The sequence below is a fragment of the Hibiscus syriacus genome, unplaced genomic scaffold (assembly GCF_006381635.1).
Source record: "Hibiscus syriacus cultivar Baekdansim isolate YM2019G1 unplaced genomic scaffold, ASM638163v2 tig00110388_pilon, whole genome shotgun sequence".
Classification (NCBI taxonomy): Eukaryota; Viridiplantae; Streptophyta; class Magnoliopsida; order Malvales; family Malvaceae; genus Hibiscus; species Hibiscus syriacus.
The window spans coordinates 1,149,819-1,162,698 of NW_024062718.1; the positions used below are offsets into that span (position 1 = coordinate 1,149,819).

General features: G+C 33.1%; 1 pseudogene; it reads left to right on the forward strand.

The window, feature by feature from the left end:
• The first annotated feature begins 2,748 nt into the window (after positions 1-2,748).
• LOC120122937 lies at positions 2,749-7,374 on the forward strand (annotated as a pseudogene).
• The last annotated feature ends 5,506 nt before the right edge of the window (positions 7,375-12,880 follow it).

The following is a 12,880-nucleotide window of genomic DNA, read 5'->3' on the forward strand; positions in this document are numbered from 1 at the left end:
TTGTTGTTGGTGGAGCAGTGAAGGCACTGAGAGCAATAGGGAAGAAGGATTGGGTTTTTGGGGGTGGATTCATGCACTGACAAAGGGAATTGGGTCGTACAGGGAGATGATGATACTCGTCTTGCCAGCAGTATGGATGGCAAACGGGCGAGTCAGATGCGAATATCCCTCCCTCATCTCCATACTCACTTAATATTTTTTAATCTACTATCTGCCCACCATTCATAATGGGTACAAATTTTTAAATCCACACCCGCCCACGCGAGTACATTCTCAAATCCATCCCCACACCCACTAGCTACGTACCCGTCTAGACCTGCCTGACAGCAAACTTAAGTTATACATAAGCAACAAACATAAAAAAAACATGTCCATTAAGAAACATAATAAAATAATCGAAAGATTATCTAAGTTAAGTGTTAATATAGATCTTAAATACATAAAACCATAATAAATGACATAATTAAAGTCTAAACATAAATGACAAACACAATTTTTGTTTTTGGCACAACATTCTAAAATTTCAGGCAATATTTGTGACATATAATACTCCAGTACAATCATCATTCTCTATTTCCTCAATTGAGAGCGCTCCAATTTAAATTACTACTACCTACATATAATATAAAGTAAAACTAATAAGTTAGTAACTAAACTTTAATAAGATAATTAAGCACAATTTGACAATAAAAATTAAATAATATTACCTTTAATATCGGCCCAAAGTCAATTTTGAGCATACATTAATGCTTCAATCGTCTTCGAAAGTAGTCGACTACGATAAGGACCAATTACTCTTCCACCTATACTGAATACAGATTTTGATGGGGCAGTGGAGACAAGAATACCCAAAATATCCTTTGCTATTTGTTGGAGAGTTGGATAAATTACATGTTATATCTTATACAATATTAGAATTTATAAGTTAGTCTCTAAAATTACACCTAAATTCATAATGGTCCAAAATTTAATGGATATTTAGCTGGGCGGGCCGATGTGGGGCGGGCAGATGCGGGGAGGATGTGGGGCGGGTAATGTCTTAAACCCATTACCCGCCCACCACCTGCGACGGGTACCACTTTCTAAATCCATACCCGCCCACTACCCGCTAAAATTATACCCATCCCCGCCCTAATTGAAGCGGATACGATGCGAAATCCATAAAATTATACTCGTTGTCATCCCTAGCCAGCAGTGTCACCTGCGATTACTCGTAATAACACCACCTGCACGTTGTAAGCATGTGCATCCTCCCACTCTCTCTTTCTTCAATCTTCATCAACTTCCTGCTTTGATTGTTTTATTGTTATAATGACTTCAAATGTTTAACCTTTGAATGGGACAAGATTCAATCTTGGTGGAAGCACAGCGTCTCAAAGCTCAAATGATGATTTTGTCAAAAACTTTTCCAATTCTGTCGGTTTCCCACTCCTATTCCTTTCTTTATACATCACCAAATTCCTTTAATTAAATGGGTAAACTACAGTTGTCATCAGTCATCTTTGACTATATTCCTATTTCTTCCCAACAATTTTAAATTTTTTAGAGTTTTATATCATCTCATGTGGCCGTTGATATATCGTTTTCCGCGTCTTCTCCGACTATATCATACATCAATGAATTTGTCTTATCGTTCTTTATCACTCTATCCGTTTAAATTTTCTCAAAATCTCTTTAAAACTCATGGAATTAATTAAACCAAAAATCGGAGAAAATGACTTTGATTTATAACATCCATAAGTTGATCACAATAGAATCCATATATAATGCTTGTCTGCTCCTTCTCCACCTTTGATTTATAACATCCATAAGTTGATCACAATAGAAGAAGATGCTCTAGTGTCAAAAAGTCAAGAAACTCGAAAAGTTAGGTTAAATTTTTGTTAAGGAAGATTTTAGAGGTATTTACACAAATTTAAAAGAAAATTTTGGGACTTTTTCATAATTTTTAAAATATAGATGCCTTGTCATAATGCAGTTTTAATGGTGGAGTGATCAAAAGTGAAATATGTCAAAGTTGAGTGATAAAATTTTGTAATTTGCCCTATTTAAATATAGATATTATTTTTGCATTTCATACTTTTTTTATAAAAAAAAATTCCTTAGCCTAATTTTTTATATTTAAGGTTCCTAATATGTTAACTGTAATTTTCCACCTAGGGTTTAGTGGGGTCTGCCTTACTCTTAGGCTGGGAAACCGGAACATGGGATACCCCAATTTTCACTGCAACGATTGAAATAAAATAAACTTCAATTAGCACTTAATGATACCATGTGTTTTTATTATGACTTATTTTTTATATAAATTTTATGCTTTTAATGCAAAATAATTTCAGAAAACAATAAAAAATAATTTTTATTGATATCTATCATGCACTGCTCTTTAGGTTTGCAGTAGAGTCCAAGTTCAGACAGTAGCCCTTGGGTGAGCTCAAATATTAAGTTTATCTTATACCACCAAACACTGTATTACTTAATTATATTTAGTCATATTTTAAAAGAAAGTTCATATTTGGTTGGGAAGAAAAGTCACATGTGAATATATAGAAAAATAGAACCTGGCGGTGTATTAAATATATATATTTTTGTTTATCTATAAACTGTGTTTACTGTGTTCATTTGGGACAATTAAACAAAGAAAAGCAGCATGTAGCAATTAAATATTGGAAAATTAGCAGTGATTTATTATATCATTTGGATGGATGTGAGTGTCGGATATGAATATTTCTGAAGAAATGAAAATCCAGGGTTTGTTAGTAGCTGAAAGTTAATGTCAGTGTTTCTTGTTTGTCAAGGTATTCTAATTTGGCGCTGAAAGTTTCTGCAGATTCTTAACTGCTACCAACATTTCAGCCGCTTTACCACCAGAGTTTTCCAAGTTCCGAAACCTGAAACTGCTGTAAGCAAATGCATTTTGCGTAGCTAGCTTCAACTATTGCACTGTGATGGTTTCATTTCTGTTCTTACAAATCTAGATGATCAGTTTTGTTATTAATTCTACTTTGCTTCTTCTTGTTTAGTGACCTAAATCGTAACTACTTCACCGGTTCTATTCCTCAAGAATGGGCTACCATGAAGTTGGAAACGCTGTAAACAACTTACTGTTTCTCCCTTCGTAATGCTAACCATGGTTGATAAACATGTATGCTTATGTTAGTTCAATTTTGCAGCCCTTTGATGGGGAACCGGTTATCCGGTCCATTCCCGAAAGTTCTTACCAGCATCACCACCCTCACCAACCTGTATGAACCCTTGTTTTGTGCTTCAAAGATTCCCCCCCCCTGTACAGATTGGAAACTTGAAAGTATCTTAATGATTTCACCTTTCAAGGTCTATTGAAGGAAACAACTTTTCAGTGTCTATTCCACCTGAGATTGGAAAGTTGATCAATTTGCAGAGCCTGTAATTCATTCATTTCCTCAAAGTTGTTCGGCCAGTCCAAAGCTTTTTTTATGCTGGGAATCAACATAGCTCTTATCTTCTGTCTTCAGTCATTTGTCATCAAATGCCTTCACTGGAGAACTGCCGGTAGAGCTAGCCAAGTTGGTCAACTTGACTGATATGTAAGCACCGACGTTTAAGGACATGTTTAACATTGTTTTTGCTGTCCAAAAGCATCGTAACTATGGATAATGTTGTTGGAGGATAAGTGACAACAACTTTTCTGGAAGATACCTGAATTCATTGGTAAATGGAAGCGCATTAATAAACTGTAAGTTTTCGAACTTTATCCTGGTATTTAGATAGCCTTCTTAAGATTTCTTTTGCTATATAATTCAGTATTTTCCCCTTTTCAGGCATATTCAGGGTAGCTCTCTTGAGGGGCCTATACCGTCCAGCATTTCCGTTTTGACCAGCTTATCTGATCTGTATGCAACCCTGATAGTTCAAGTTGATTTCAAAACATTTTTTTTATCTGACTTCATTACTGACTTTTGATTGTGGATGATTATTAGGAGGATTAGTGACTTAAAAGGCGGAGGATCTCTTTTCCCACCATTGCATAATCTCCACTCACTCAAGACATTGTTAGTGGGATCTATTTGATGTTATGTGCTTTTCTATAAATAATTTCATTGAATCGAGTCAAATCAAACTGTCTAATGCAGGATCCTAAGGAACTGCTTACTAAATGGAGAAATCCCGGAATATATTGGTGATATGAAGAAATTGAAAACTCTGTAAGTAGCATCAAGCCACGGTCTGTACTGAAAACAAATCGCTGCCACTTCATTTTGCAATTGAAAATTTACATAAGCTGTTAATGTTATAATTGCAGGGATCTTAGCTATAATAACTTGAGTGGAGAAATTCCAGAATCATTCCACAAACTGACCAAAGCAGATTTCATGTAGGAGGATGAAATTTAGTTGTGGAAGTCAAATTTAATACCACTGTCAACATTATGAGATTTATGATTAATATTCATTGCTACTTCTTGTAGGTATTTGACTGGAAATCGTCTCATCGGGTCTGTGCCTGGGTGGATCCTGGAAAGAAATAAAAATGCGTACGTATGTTCGAGTTACATATTGTGAAATTACAGTGGATAATGGATGGTGTTTTCCTTGACTTACAGAGATGTATCTTACAACAATTTCACCTGGGAAGCAACGAGTCCGATCGAGTGTCCTCGAGGCAGCGTGTGAGTTGTCTTTTTATAGACATTTCTTTGGTCCTATGTATAAGTTGATGTACTAAGTCGATTTTCATATCTTAATCTTTCCAGGAACTTGGTTGAGAGCTACTCCAAAGAAGCAAATGAATCGTAAGCAAGTGTTTGTGCCTTCATGTCTAAAACAGACTTTCCCATGTTCTGCTTCATCCAGTCAATGTTGAGACCTTCCCATGTTCTGCTTCATCCAGTCAATGTAAGTCAACTTTTGGAGAAGAAAGATCTCAGTCAACTTCATTAGAAAATCTTTTATGTTCGAATAAAATTTTGGTTATTAACAGATAAATACTCGCTCCACATTAATTGTGGGGGGAAGGAACTAAACATCAGCGGCGGTGGCAAATACGAAGCCGATAGAGAACCGAGAGGTGCTTCTATGTTTTACTTGGGGCAGCACTGGGCGTTAAGCAGCATCGGGAACTTCATGGATAATGATATTGATGCAGATAACTATCTTGTTACCAACACTTCAGCTTTGTCCAATGTGTCTGCAGTCCACTCAGAACTCTACACGACAGTGCGTATTTCTCCCCTCTCTCTCACATATTATGGACTCTGCATAATGAAGGGGAACTACACGTTACTCTGCACTTTGCGGAAATCATTTTCAAGAACAATCGATCGTATTACAACCTTGGGAAACGTATATTTGATGTCTATATTCAGGTAAGTAATCCCCTTTGGCATACATGATGTAATATAAGAAAAACAAGTAAATATGAGTTTACATGATGTAAATGTAGGGAGTACTGGTGCTGAAAGATTTTAACATCCAAGAGGCAGCTGGTGGTGCCGGTAAGCCCATCGTAAAGAACTTTACAGCAGTCGTGACAAGCAATACGTTAAAAATCCACTTATATTGGGGTGGAAAGGGGACTACAGGCATCCCGTCGAGGGGGATGTATGGCCCTCTTATTTCAGCCATATCAGTGGTTCCAAGTAAGTTGAATTCAGTCCATGTAGACCAGTTTAGTTGAAGTGGTTCTTGAAGAGCTTATACTTAAAAGTATGATCCTCTAATAAAATTGTTATCAGTTGAGTGATTTCTTGGATGCAACTTTGTTTGATTTTCGATGGTACATCGATTGAGTATAATTTTCTTCTTGACCAGATTTTCAACTGCCGAGTGTCATTGGCAAAAAGAATCATCTCGTAGAGATAGTGGTGGCTGGGACAGCTTCTGCAGCATAGTTTTTGCCCTTATAATCTTAGGTATCTTTTGGAGAAGAGGTTGGCTTGGAGGCCAAGATTCTGCTGAAAAGGGTATTCCACATTTTCTTCAACTCCATGATTTTATTGCCCTTGTAACATGCATCATTTTGTATAAATGTTTGCTTGTGTCATCTAGCACTGCTTTCTTCACAGAGCTGAGAGGCTTGGATCTGCAAACAGGAATTTTCAGTCTTAGACAGATTAAAGCTGCGACCAAGAACTTTGCCGCTGAAAATAAAATAGGCGAGGGTGGCTTCGGTTCCGTGTATAGGGTAAGTGTTTATATCCAAATCGTATACTAATTTTGACCATTTCTTAGAAATGTTCTTCATACTCCCCTAGGAGATTAGTCTCAACTTTCACTGCCGAATTCAGGGTCTATTGTCGGACGGAACAATTATTGCAGTGAAACAGCTATCATCAAAATCTAAGCAAGGGAATCTCGAATTCGTGACTGAAATAGGCATGATATCTGCACTGCAGCATCCAAATCTTGTGAAGCTCTATGGATGTTGTGTAGAAGGAAACCAGTTATTATTAGTTTACGAGTACATTGAAAATAACTGTTTATCTCGTGCACTTTTCGGTAAGCTTACAGCTTTAGTTATCTACTATATATAAACCAGTTGATCGAAATCCACCAGTCAAATTTCGATCGCCTTTCTTTCTTCATAATAACAGGGAAGGATGCTACACTCAAACTGAAACTGGACTGGCCTACCAGGCAAAAAATCTTTCTTGATATTGCAAGGGGCTTGGCGTACCTCCACGAAGAGTCGAGAATAAAAATCGTGCACCGGGATATTAAAACAAGCAACGTGTTGCTTGATAAGAATCTGAATGCAAAAATTTCTGATTTTGGTCTAGCAAAGCTAAACGAAGATGATGAAACCCACATCAGCACTCGAATTGCCGGGACTATGTAAGATTCTAAGTATACATAACTTGTTCAACTTTTAGAGGAATCCTAGAGCAGGCTTAATGCTGGTGAGCATTTGATACACCAGAGCAGTCTGCAAAGAACTAGTTTTAGTCATATGATCCTAATGCATGCAGCATGTAGTTAACAGTATCACATTCTAAATTTTTCTCCAAAATTGCCAATGATGCTTATGTAATTTCGAATACCATGGACTGAAGACTTGCTTTATGTTTGTTTGTTGATTCTGCAGCGGTTATATGGCTCCTGAATATGCAATGCGCGGTTACTTAACCAACAAAGCCAATGTCTATAGCTTCAGTGTTGTCGCTTTGGAGATCGTTAGCGGAAAGAGCAACACGAACTACAGGCCGAACGAGGAATTTGTTTACCTTCTTGACTGGGTAATGTTTGACGACAGTTTTCACCTGCTGAACTTATGTTCAATGCCATGAAAATATAATTCATTTTTTTTTCATGTTCACCATATCTCTGTGATTCTTGTCATCTCACAAGCTTATGTTTTGAGGGAGAGGGGAAGTCTATTGGAATTGGTGGATCCTGACTTGGGATCGGAGTACTCATCGGAGGAAGCGATGGTGATGCTGAATGTGGCACTCTTATGCACCAATGCATCCCCCACACTGAGGCCTACCATGTCAAAAGTCGTGAGCTTGCTCGAAGGTCGAACTTCTGTTGAAGACCTCCTGTCGGATCTCGCCTTTTCGTCCATTAATTCGAAATTCAAGGCCTTGGTTAACCACTTCTGGCAAAATCCAAGCCAAACAATAAGCTTGTCAAGTAATGGCCCAGATACTGATTCCATAAGTTCAAATGTTGAAGCAGAAGAGAGGAACCGTCTTTTGAGTTTGGGAGTGAATGATGTTCAATCTCAGATATAATTCGTAGCTTTGGGTACATACATTGATGACAGCAAGTACAAGGGTGGGCGTAAGTGTACATATTAATGGCAAAAAACCCTTGTAACTACACTTTACCAACGGCACGTTTTAATAAACTATGTGGGGATCTTGTACTTTTTTTTTTGTAAATAATGTTGTATTTATTCAAAGCTTTTAATCATTTGACGGTAAACACTCATATCCTTATATACATGGTGTTTGAATTCGGAATCTTAAAGAATAACAACAATTACTTAATCACTAAGATTACTTGACTCGTGTTGATATATTTATTTTTAAATATATTTAAAATATCATACATTTTATGTTTAAAAAATAAATTTTAATTGTCAAAGCTAAACTTTTATATTAAAAAGTTTTAATTGAATCATTAATTAAAAACATAAAAAGACAATTTTTCTTTTTAATTAAGGAACACAAAGGAACTAATTTAAATTTTAATTTATGAAAAAGGAAAATATGACATTTTACAAATTTTGTTTGGGACAGGATCCATGGCATTGCCTTTATTCAATACCCAGCTTTTTTTTTTTATAAATAAATTTGCTTCACCAACTAAAAATATTTAAAATAATCTAAACAAATAGTTGAAGTTCGAACGACCTTATCCGGTTGGCAAAAGAGCATTCATTGAATTTTAGGTAAACTCCGTATTGTGATACAACTACAATGTGTTATGAACTTATTATTTAATTAATAGATTTTCTTGTCATTAAACGTTTACTTAGGATGAAAAAAACATAATGTAATTAGTTATAAAACTGATAAAACAATAATTTTAAATTTTACACATTATATTTTTTTTTAAATAATGTTAAACCTTTCCCATTATATTAATTTAATCTTTATCTAAAATATCTAAAAAATTATTAATTGAAAAAATTAAAAAATAGAATTTAAAAGTGTAAAAATTATTTATTAAAATAATATATAAAAGCTTTAAAAAAAAGATTATTCCCTTTTTTAACCATTTTTCCAATTCATGTACCAATTTTGTTTTTTATTAATCAGGGGTGATTATAAGATAATATCCATTAGAAAGACTTTTAATTATTTGATAATGAACGTTAAAAACCCCTTACAAACGTTGTGTTCAAACTCAAAATATCTAAAAATAACAATCGATCCCTTTGATTTACTAAAGACGCTTAATTTGTGCCATTTCATTCTCTTTAAATTTAACCAATTTAGCTGTTCGTAAAGGAGCACATAAATATTGGGCTTATTCAAGGAACTAACAAGAAAAAAATAGGGAATAAAAATCTAAAATATTAATTACAGAAATACATTATTTTAAATAATACGAGATGATTAAAAGATAGTACATATTTAGAATCTTTTTTTTGTCATTAATAATGCACACACACCGTAAACGTTATTGCTTGAATTTGAAATGTCGAGAGAGAAACAACACTCCCTTTTATCATTGAGATCGTTTAATGAGTTCAAAAAATAATAATGGTTAAAGTTATTTTATTTGATAAAGTCATTTTCTGTTTGGTAAAATAAAATAACATTTTGATCTCTCAAAATCGTTAGTAATTACTGACGATTTCAACGTGATGACCAAAATTGAAAGAAAAAAAAATTAATGGTGTCAAAAATCAAAATGGAAGAAAAGAGGAAATATGAATCAATAAAAAATAAAACTTATCTGAATAATACAAAAAAGAAACAAACATATTTACATGGTGTTAATATGAATACGAATTGAATTGAATGACAATAAACATACATAGGTCTTCACTTCAATTATTTGATAATAAAAATATAAAGTTTAAATATTTATAAAATTAATTTTTAATAATTGTGAGATTTTTTTGAAAAAAAATCATATTTTTAATAAAATTATGATGGTTGTTTAACTTAATTTAGAAGTAATTTAAACAACAATAAGATGTACTTGTGATGGTTGTTTAACTCATCCTTAATTATGCAGGAGTTCAATATTTATCTATGAAAATGAAATATATTTTACGATCAGTCAATCATCTTTTAATAAAAATAACCATGGCAAGAAAATTAATTACTACTATATTAATTTTAATAATATAATTAATTAAATTAAAAAATTATGGGAAAAAACCGATTGTGAAACACATGCTGTATATAATAAAGCCAAAAGCTAATTAATTAGATATTCAGCCTTTTCGGCAGGGGCGGACCCAGGACAAAAATTCAGGGGTTGCACAAAAAAATTCTTATAAATTTTTTTAGGAGTTGCACAATATTAAAGGTGACACTTGTATTAATTAAAAAATTAGAAAAAATTAACACTAAGACAATTTTGTTGTATAAAATTTTTTTCTATAAGAATTTATCTGAAATATAGGGATTCTACCTAAAAATCACAAAATATATATATAAAAATACTAAAATAATATCATTTGATCAATGTTCCTCACAATTTGAGAGGTTACCCGGGCTATCCCTGGCAACCCCTGAGTCTGCCGATGCTTTTCGGCCATAATAAATTTTAAGATAGGGAGAACCGGAGTGCAAATACACTGTAAATGTGTGATAGCAACGCTTATGAATAAATGTATTTAATAGGTGGGTCGTCTCCTCGAAAATTAAATGATTAAATTTTTAATACGGTTAAATTTTATCAAAAATATGAGTGAAATATTTTAACTGAATATTTTTTATTTTTTATGAAAAATAAAAATATCATCAAGATTTAATATTATTTTATAAAAGATTCTTTATCTTTACATCACACATTATTAAATTGTGAAATATAATGAGTTCACTACAAAAAGAAAAATGATAATTCCTCAAGAAGAGGAGATTTATTTGTGAAGTTTTCAACGATTTGGTTTGATAAAATTGTTACAAAGTTTTGGTGTGATAATTATAAAATTATAGTTCAAATTATTTTAATAAAATCATATTTAAAATAATATATATATATATATTGGAATGGAAAATAAGATCTATATTGTTCATTATAAGTAAGCATTTGGCTAGTAATAAAAAATGCATATCATTTAACAAAGGTGGATCTAAGGGGTGAATGCAGACAGTCGTTTCTTAAAAATTTTAAATTATTATATATTTTAGATATTTTTTTTAATAAATTTTCTGTTGATAATTCGTTTTCGATCTTCCTAAAATTTTATAATTTTTTCCTAACATAAAATCATTGTCCTTCTCTGTCAACAAGCATTGTGTTTTTTAGGTCAAATTATCTTAATTTTCATATAAATTTGCAGTAGAACTTATCTTTTTCATCTCTTTTCAATCGTGTAATATAAGGATTGCATGCCTTGACAGGGATAAAATCACTTGTTTTCTTTCTCTAGAAATAGGGACAAATTCTTTTCAATTCATTCTTGACCTATAGCCCTTGGGTTTCTATTTTTGCTTGTCTTGGAAGATACAGTGCATTTTCATACCATTTAGAAAATTCAGACTTGAACAAGATCCCAGAAAAAAAAAATTCTTATGCATATACGTTTTAAACATATATTTTATGATATGATTTTTACAGACCTAATCATTTGAACAAGTGAAAGGCTGTTTTTCTTTTTCGACAATATATCTTATCATTTTCCCTATATGAGAAAAGGAATTTGGCTACGGCACTAGTCTATGCTACTAAAGAAATAAAATTGCCCATTGAAGTTGTTATTATTTGGGTTTCAAACACCATCAAATTGACACTACACAGTGTACACGCCACAAGTTTTGTCAAGCTTAACCAAACGACCTGTCTTGGTAGGCTTTGTTTATCGTTTAATCTCCAACCTTCCAAATGCAGCCTATGAATTAACTACTCTAATTCTATTTCTTCTATTCGATTTCCCGGTACCTTAAGATATCAGGTTTATTTGTCTCCTCTACTAAATATGTAATGGACGGGACCATAATCTAAAATAGTTCTAATAATGTATTTATATACTGACACATGTTATACCTCGAATATATCTTCTAAAAATAATATATTCGTCTAAGATTTATCCTGAGTCTCATACTCTCCATATGATTACAGTCTCACGATTAGATATCTGGTAATCTAATTTGATTTATCAGAGTTAAACTTGCTTCAAGAGCTATAACCATTTTGTTTAGATCAACCCACATAAAACAATCTTAGTTATAGGTCTCACATCAGCCACCTTATAACCAAGCTATTTATACCCTAAAAGGGTGAAAGAGGGGCTTCTCCCCACTTTTCTCCGTCTTCACTCCTATTTTATCTCTTATACTTTTATCTCTCATCACAAAGGATCATCGGCCAACAATCGTTACCTCATCAACTATAATTCTCTATCCCATCCAGTAGTATGGATTGTCAATGATCGATAATACAAAATTATTCACATTAACTACACATATTGCCTTGAAATTGCAATGGGAAGCGGGAACAAAGCAGTCAAATCCAACAAAAAAATATTTTTTTTCTTGTAAATAATAGGGAGAAAAGAAGTGAAAGGTTTAGGTTCCAAAATTTGGTCACATGAACATCATCCCTAGTAGGAGTACTAGCTAGGCGTGCATATTCATCAACCCCATGTGATAGGGAATCAGTCGCAAGTCCTTTTGTAGTTGTCGATAAAAGCATGCCTCTATCACTTTTTCAAATATATGCAGCTTGGTCCCCCTCTTATCTTACATACCCTTTGTTTTTGGGGTAACAAAATTAGAGATTATTAAAATCTAATTACTCTAAAACTACCCCTCTCTTACTCTTGCTTTCTCTAATCTTTAAATAATTAAGCTTAGATCTTGCTTTCTCAAATTTGATAATTCCTATCCTTATTTTGGTTCTCAAGATTAAGCCCCTCGGAATGGTCTCAATGATTGCTTAATATGCTTGTAAGGGAGGAAACGATGATATATATAGTTACTATATTTTATACAATGTATGATTTTTGAGTTTCACACTTTTCTTTTGTTAATTTAACCATTAATACAATCTAAAAGAGATATAAAATTTAAAAATTTTATATTGTTAGAGATTTTAAGTTCGAGCAACTATAAGGTGTGTCGTAAATAATTAAGAAATATTGTGAATAAATATTATCTTTAATTGTCTTAAATTATTAAAAAGTTATATTGTAAGGGATTCTGTTTATACATATACATAGAGTTATAGGCTATTTAACATATGGTGAAATGTGTCACGTGGCAACCCTACTGCCATTA